Here is a 6,997-nt window from a genome sequence, read left to right as displayed (position 1 = left end):
ACAGTCTGAGTGATGTAATCAGCAGAAGCTCAATTTCTCCTGGTGCTGGATTGAAGTGGAGACGTCTGAGAGCCAGGTGAGGACAGGATGCGTCTCTCCTGAGGCCTCTCCCTTGTCTGTCTTCTCTGTGTTGTCTTCCCTGCCCACCCCTCTAGCGCGCTCTTCATGCCCTTTTCTTCTAAGGATACCTGTCATCCTGGAGTAAGGTTCATCCCACTGACCTCATCTTAACCTAATTACTTCTTTCAAGTCACATTCAAAGGTGTAGGAGTTAGGATTCCAATCTGTGGATTTTGAGGAGACACAAGTCAGTCCATCACCATAGATTTTTGATGATTCTTTGCTAAATGGATGAGTGAACAGTTGAAGTCTCCTGTTTTGTTTTGTTTTGTTTTGTTGAAGTCTCCATTTTAACCCAACTTTTACAAAAAGAAGGTTTCAACTCAGATGCCTGAGCTGAGGGTATGTGGCGCGTATGAGGTCTGAGATCATCCCCTTCGGCCAATGATCAAAGTGCAGAGTGCAGTCATCTTAGCCAGACAGCGGGGCGTCAAGCTAAGTGCTTATTATTGCTACTGCTCTGGTATCTTCAATTTTCCAGCACTAAACATCGAGGCTAATTCTCCAAGAAGGCTTGGTGCTAGTCAGCCTTCAGTCGCCATGGAAAGAAAAAAAAAATACTTGGGAAAAACAAGTTCTAAGAAGGAAGGATTTCTGTTGGGTCACAGAGGCCGGAGCTCCAGGCCATGGTTTCTTGGCCTATGGTAAGGCAGAGTGTCATGGTGAGAGCATGCAGCAGAGCAAAACTTAGCCAAGAAAGAGAGAAGAAGGTGTATGTTTTTGAAAAATCATACCCCCAGCTGATAGGCCCCACCTCTAGATCACCTTTAACCTATGAACTTGTCAATGGATTGGTCCATTGATGGGGGCAGAGCCCCCATGATCCAATCACCTTTGAATGCAAGCCCCTGGAATGCAGGGCTCCACGTGGCTCTTTGGAGGACATTTTATATCCAAGCCATCGCAGGCTCCTTGAATCCCATTCAGTCATCTTTGAAATAAAATAAATAAATACCTACATATAGTAAGCAAATGAATTCTTTGAAGTAAATCTCCCCAATCGTTCAAGTCCTAAGACTGCTTCTCTGTAGACATGGTAGTTTCTTATATAGGCGTGCACATGTGCGTGCATGTATGTGCGCACGCATGCACACACACACACACATATATATATAATGGCTTTAATATCCATATCTATTTATTCATTCCTTCATTAAATCAATATTTACTGAAGATTTACTACATATCAGGTACTGTTCTAAGACAGTGTCTTAAGATAACGACATTTCTATTTCAATTAAGATTATACACTTATGAGGGAAACATTCTAAAAATGATGATGATGATCATGATGATGATGATCATGATGATGATCATGATCATGATGATGACTGAAAAAAAGGATTTCAAAAAGTGTTTGGTCTGGGAAGGTGGCTCAGTGGTAGAGTGCTTGCCTTGCATGCATGAAGCCCTGGGTTTGATTCCTCAGCACCACATTGTGGCTCAAGTGGTAGAGCACTAGCCTTGAGCTGAAGAGCTGAGGGACAGCGCCCAGGTACAGAATTCAGGCCCCACAACCAGCAAAAAAATATAAATAAATAAATAGTTAAGCTAAATAGAAACTTAGGGGCTACATTAGCTCATACGCCAATGCTAAGAGGCTTTTCTGAGAAGGAGCAACCATGTGACGATCAGATGATGGTATTTCTGATGGAGAAGACAGCGTTTGAAAAGGTCCTGAGGTAGCCAAGTGTCTACAGGAACAGAAAAGATGCAGGCATGGCTCTTAGTACACAAGTTTGGTTAAGTGTCCAGCGCCACGTGACCCATCTCATGGCTCCAGCTGAGTTCTTCTACGTGGGAATTAGAAACAGGACATCTACTCTTATAAACACATTACATCTCCATTACCCTCCCAGGAGTTTAGATTCCAATCACAACCACTCTCAAGCTTCCATCCTCTGGCTTAAAGCATCCTGATGTTTTTAGTTGATTTCTTTCTTCTTCAAAGCCTCTTGATAAACATCATTTTGTCCTTTCTGAGTCCCTGTATGGAGCACCTACCACCATGTACCAGGCACCCTGCTAAGCACTTCACATGCATGTAAAAGACTACTGTGGTTGGAAACTGTCCCTCTTTTACAAGCAAGACACCCAAACTCTTAGAGAATGGATGACTTGTCCAAGGTCACCCAAGCAAAAATACAAGGGAACAGAATTCTGACATCGTTTGTACCCTGACATGTCTTTTTTTTTTTTTATTGTGAAAATACCATACAGAGGGGTTACAATTACATGGGCAAGATAATGAGTACATTTCTTATCAAGCATTGTAGCCTCCTCCTTTGTTTCCCCTTCCCATCCCTTCCCATCCTCCCCCCGCCACCCACCCCAGCCAAAGTTGGAAAGTTCGTTTTTCGACATAACGACTTGTACATCTCATTGGTGCAATGGGTCCCCCTGTGTCCCTATTTAAATGGTTTGTTTTTGCCCTTCCCCTCCACAAATGATACCAACTTCAAATACAGCCCTGTCATTTCTGACTGTGCTCTTATTGGCTCTGTCACTCCTCAAAGGATGTCTATGTTTCTTGGCCTAAACCAGTCCTAGAAATCACGGAGGGTCCCTGGGAGTCTTCGGGCCCCTCTACAGTGTGTTACTATTCTGATAATTTTCTGCTTTCCCCAAACCTGTTTGGCCCAGACCCAGGTAGGTTCCATCTCCGTCTCCACAGAGGGCTTTTAATGAATAGAGATGCCAAGATTTGAATCCAAGGATAAAAATAGATGCAGTGCTGGCCTCTTTTGGAAACTCCCCCAGGTGATTCTGCTGATCGGGCAGGAAGAGCAATGGCTGGTGCAACCCGACCTGCAGAACACACACCGCCTCTCAGGAAGCCGGTCAGACCCCAGGTGTCCATCTCTTCCCATCTTAATCCTAATCGTGACTTCTTTTTTGTTGTTGTTCTTATTGCCTAAACCCTTCTTTTCCCAAACTTGGGCTGCCTGGAGAAACAGAAGTGATCCAAGGCTGTGGGGGTTGGAAGGTCTTATCACTGATAATTCACGGCCTACATGAGATGTAAGGAAAACAAACAGAGCACTTCAGAGTTCAGCTAGCAAAACAGAAAAAAAGCACGTGTCATTCCCCATCGTATCCACTTCCCAGAGGATGAAGGTGAGAGAAAGGAGAGCATGTGAGAGGGAGTGGGGAAAGATGGGGAACGAAGGAGACGGTGAGTGCCTGTGAGCTTGGAAAACCCACTTCTGAGATTACTCAAAAGAGCAATAAAGAGATGCTTCTCCTATTGGGAGAATGTCATATCTTCCTCGGCCAAAGAGATCCATGGAAGTTCATCCTTAATGCAGAAAAATTCCCTAGGAGCCCAGGAAGAGCTTTCTGGCTGGATGGTGATAGAAAGCCCACTCCTTCATGGATAATTGAAGACATTTGGGATGGCATTATAACCCTTCCTGCTCATACACAGACCCTGGCTAATGCTCAGCTCCCTCAGGAAGCTCTCGGTAGCAATTAATAGTGGTGAATTCTGAGTCTGAGCCCATCCTGGCCTCTGTGTAGACGCTGCCACCACACTCTTCAGTCTACAAAGTTTGCTCAAATCGTTCAATACAGAGGTGAGGCTTACTGTCTTTTTTCACAACTGTGATACACAGAGTCTCCAAAACTACGGAGGGGAAGGGTTGTTTGATTAGGCTGTGAGTTTGAGAGCAGTGTTATTTAGTGTCTGGTATAGGCCATCAGCAGCCAAGAACTCTGCTTCAGGCCAGTGACACCCAGCGAGTGTGACCATGCCCCTCTGAAGCCTGGTGATGGGCACAGGTGGAGGTGAAGGTGTGAGTGACAGGGTGAACAGAGATGCCCCAGGTGCTGCTTCACATTCTGCAGAGCACCAGGACAAGCCCCTCAACGGGGAATTCTCCTGCCGAAATCCAAGAGCTCACACTGAGAAGCTCTAATGAAGAGGAAAGCAGATTGGCAATCATGAGGTAGGAGCAAAGAGAGTAAAAACAAAAAAGAAAAGGAAAAGAAATTTTTTTGAGCTGATACATAACAGAGGGAAACAGAAGAAAAGAACAGTGCAGAGGCGGCTCAAGCCTGAATCCTAATTGGAAGGGAGATCGAGAGGATGGTGGGCAGATGACAGTTCAAGGTGGCTAGCCAGGGCAAGAAGTTCTCAAGACCCTCATCTCAACAGAAAAGGTGAGCTAAGTTTCTCAAGGGATGGGACTGGGGTAATACAGTAGACAGCCTCTATAATGTCCCTACATTCAAGCTTCCTCTCCTTTTGTAATACTCTTTCCTTCCACACGAGCTGGACTTAGAGGCCCACTCAGAAGCAACAGCAATGCAGGCCGCATCTGAAAGTAGGTTATAAACCTCTCTCTCAGCAGAGCACAAGTGGTTCACACCTGTAATCCTAGCAACTTAGGAAGCTGAGATCTGAGGATCACAGTTGGAAGCCAGCCCAAGCAGGAAACTCTGTGAAACTCTTATCTCTAATAAACTACTCCAAAAGCCAGAAGTGCCGCTGTGGCTTAAGTGGTAAAATGCTCACCTTGAGCAAAAGCAGCTCAGGGACCAGCAAAAAAATGTCTGTCTCTCCTTCTCCTCCTCCCCTTATTCCTCCCCCTTCCCCTCCTCCTCTTCCTCCTCCTCTTCTTCCTCCTTTTCCTCCTCCTCCCTTCCGTCTCCCCTCCCCCTCTCTCTTTCTCACACTCCTTCCCTCTACCCCTTGACATCACCAAGCAATTTTGCATTTCAAAGCCTGTGTTTGTTCTGTTCCTCCTGCTCAGAGGACTTGATCTTTACCTGCCTCCTCTCAGCTTACTGAGGCCTTCCTGGACCATTCCATCAAGACCCGTCACTAGTACCAGCCACAGAGTGTCAGTCCACCAGTCTTAACAGTACGCCAGGCACTGTTCGGTCTCTGGACACACAACTGGGATCAGATAAAAGGTCTCACCTTGAAAAGAATTCTGAAATGATTTGTTAGTATCTTGTGAAGCTTTAAAAAAAAACTGGGGGGCTCATTTACCACTAAAAGTTCCTTGAGAGCACAAACAAGGAAACAGCTTGTTGTTATGACAGAAATCTGCCCAACACAGCACTCCACTCCCCCAAGCACCACCCCATGATAGAAGAGCTTCCTCGCTAGATCTCCTGCCTCTCACTCCACCAGTGGCATCCAAACACAGTGCCTGGCACATGATAGACAAATACACACTCTTCTTTTCCTTTTTGTAGGTCATGGGGCTTGAACTCAGGGCCTGGGCACTGTCCCTGAGCTTCTTTGTGCTCAAGGCTACTGTTCTATCACTGCCAGCCACAGTGCCACTTCTCATTTTCTGGTGGTTAATTGGAGACAGGTGTCTCACAGACTTTTCTGCCTGGGCTAGCTTTGAACTACAATCCTCAGAACTCAGCCTCCTGAGTAACTAGGATTACAGACGTGAGCCACCAGCACCCAGCCAAATAAATATTTTGGAATGAACAATAAGACTTCGTTAATAGAAGATTATGACATAGTACTGACCTGAGTATACCAGAGATTCTCTCCATACACAGAGACATAACTCTTCTTCGCTTTGCCACACCTAGTGCAGGTTTTGTTTGTTTCATTTCCCTCTCCCAGGTTCCTCCTCCAGACAAAGCCTGTCCATCCCATACCACAGGCTCTCCACCATCCACAGCCATACCACAGTGTCTCTACTGCATGTTACAAATCCCTGGGCCAACTTTCAGCCCTTTAGGCTCTAAGTGGGTTGGCATCCAGATGCTGTGAAAATAATTGTGCTTCGTGAGACCTCCCCCAATCCTCCCAGTGTGGCCAGTGAGAGGAAACCAGCCTTTCCTGTCTCCACTTTGCTGAAGAGAGCCGAGGCATTCTCTCGGGTAGGATAGTAAGAGAAGGAAGGAAGGGAATGGTGCTTGTGCATCTGTTCTTGCTGACAACACAACGGATAACAGATCCTCAGCATCATCCAACAGAAGAAAGACTTCCATTATGGTAAAATCATCGGAGTCAGAGACTCTGGGTAAGAAGGATTTAGTAGAGGGCATCAACTTTAAAAAGAAATCAAGACACAAAATTGTGCGTCCGCTTTTACTGCAAGTGTTTGAAAACTCCCATCTGGGTATGAGGACTTCAGAGAGCATGAGGAATGTCAATGGCTAGTAAATTGGGGGTATGGGGGGAGGGAAGATATGCAATTTCTTTCTGATCAGACTCCATTTAATTCTCTGGCTAGCTAGACAAGCAACTTAGACTTCCTTCAAATCCTAGCATCTCTACTTAGCTATTCACCTTGTACATGTCTCTTTACCCATCGAATCCTAGATTGTTTTCATTTGTTTAAATAAAAAGACCATCAGAGACAGTGCCCAGGGCCTGAGTTCAAGCCTCACAACCAACATTTAAAAGAAAAAGATCAACCATGTCTTAAGTGTCAGGATGGAGATGTACTTAAGGGCTAGAGCCATGGCTCAGTGGGTAGAGTGCTAGCCAATGAGGTACCAAGTTCAAATTTTAAGGCTTGGACAAAAAAAAAAAAGGAAAGAAAGGAAATGCACTTGTAAAAGGATACAAAAATTCATGACAGGTCATGTCACTTCATGACAGAGAGTAGTGGGGAGAGTGAGGAAGGGGAGGAGCCTGCCAATAAAGGAGCCGGGGAGTGCATAAAATTGCAATTCTTGATTTATAGTCTAAAAAGTACAACTCAAGTGTTAATGTCCTGGGTGGTAGAAATAAAGGTGTTAGGGACTCCCTCCCCACTTTTGGTTAAAAAATAAATATGAAACAACAAACACAAGCTTTAAAAAAAAAATAAAAAAGGAAACCTACCTGTAATCCTAGCTACTCAGGATGCTGAGATCTGAGGATTGTGGTTTGAAGCCAGTCTGGGCAGGGAAGTCC

The sequence above is a fragment of the Dipodomys spectabilis genome, unplaced genomic scaffold (assembly GCF_019054845.1).
Source record: "Dipodomys spectabilis isolate Male_0828 unplaced genomic scaffold, ASM1905484v1 ptg000499l, whole genome shotgun sequence".
NCBI lineage: Eukaryota > Metazoa > Chordata > Mammalia > Rodentia > Heteromyidae > Dipodomys > Dipodomys spectabilis.
The sequence above is the reverse complement of the archived record's forward strand: the minus strand, read 5'-3'. Positions refer to the sequence as shown.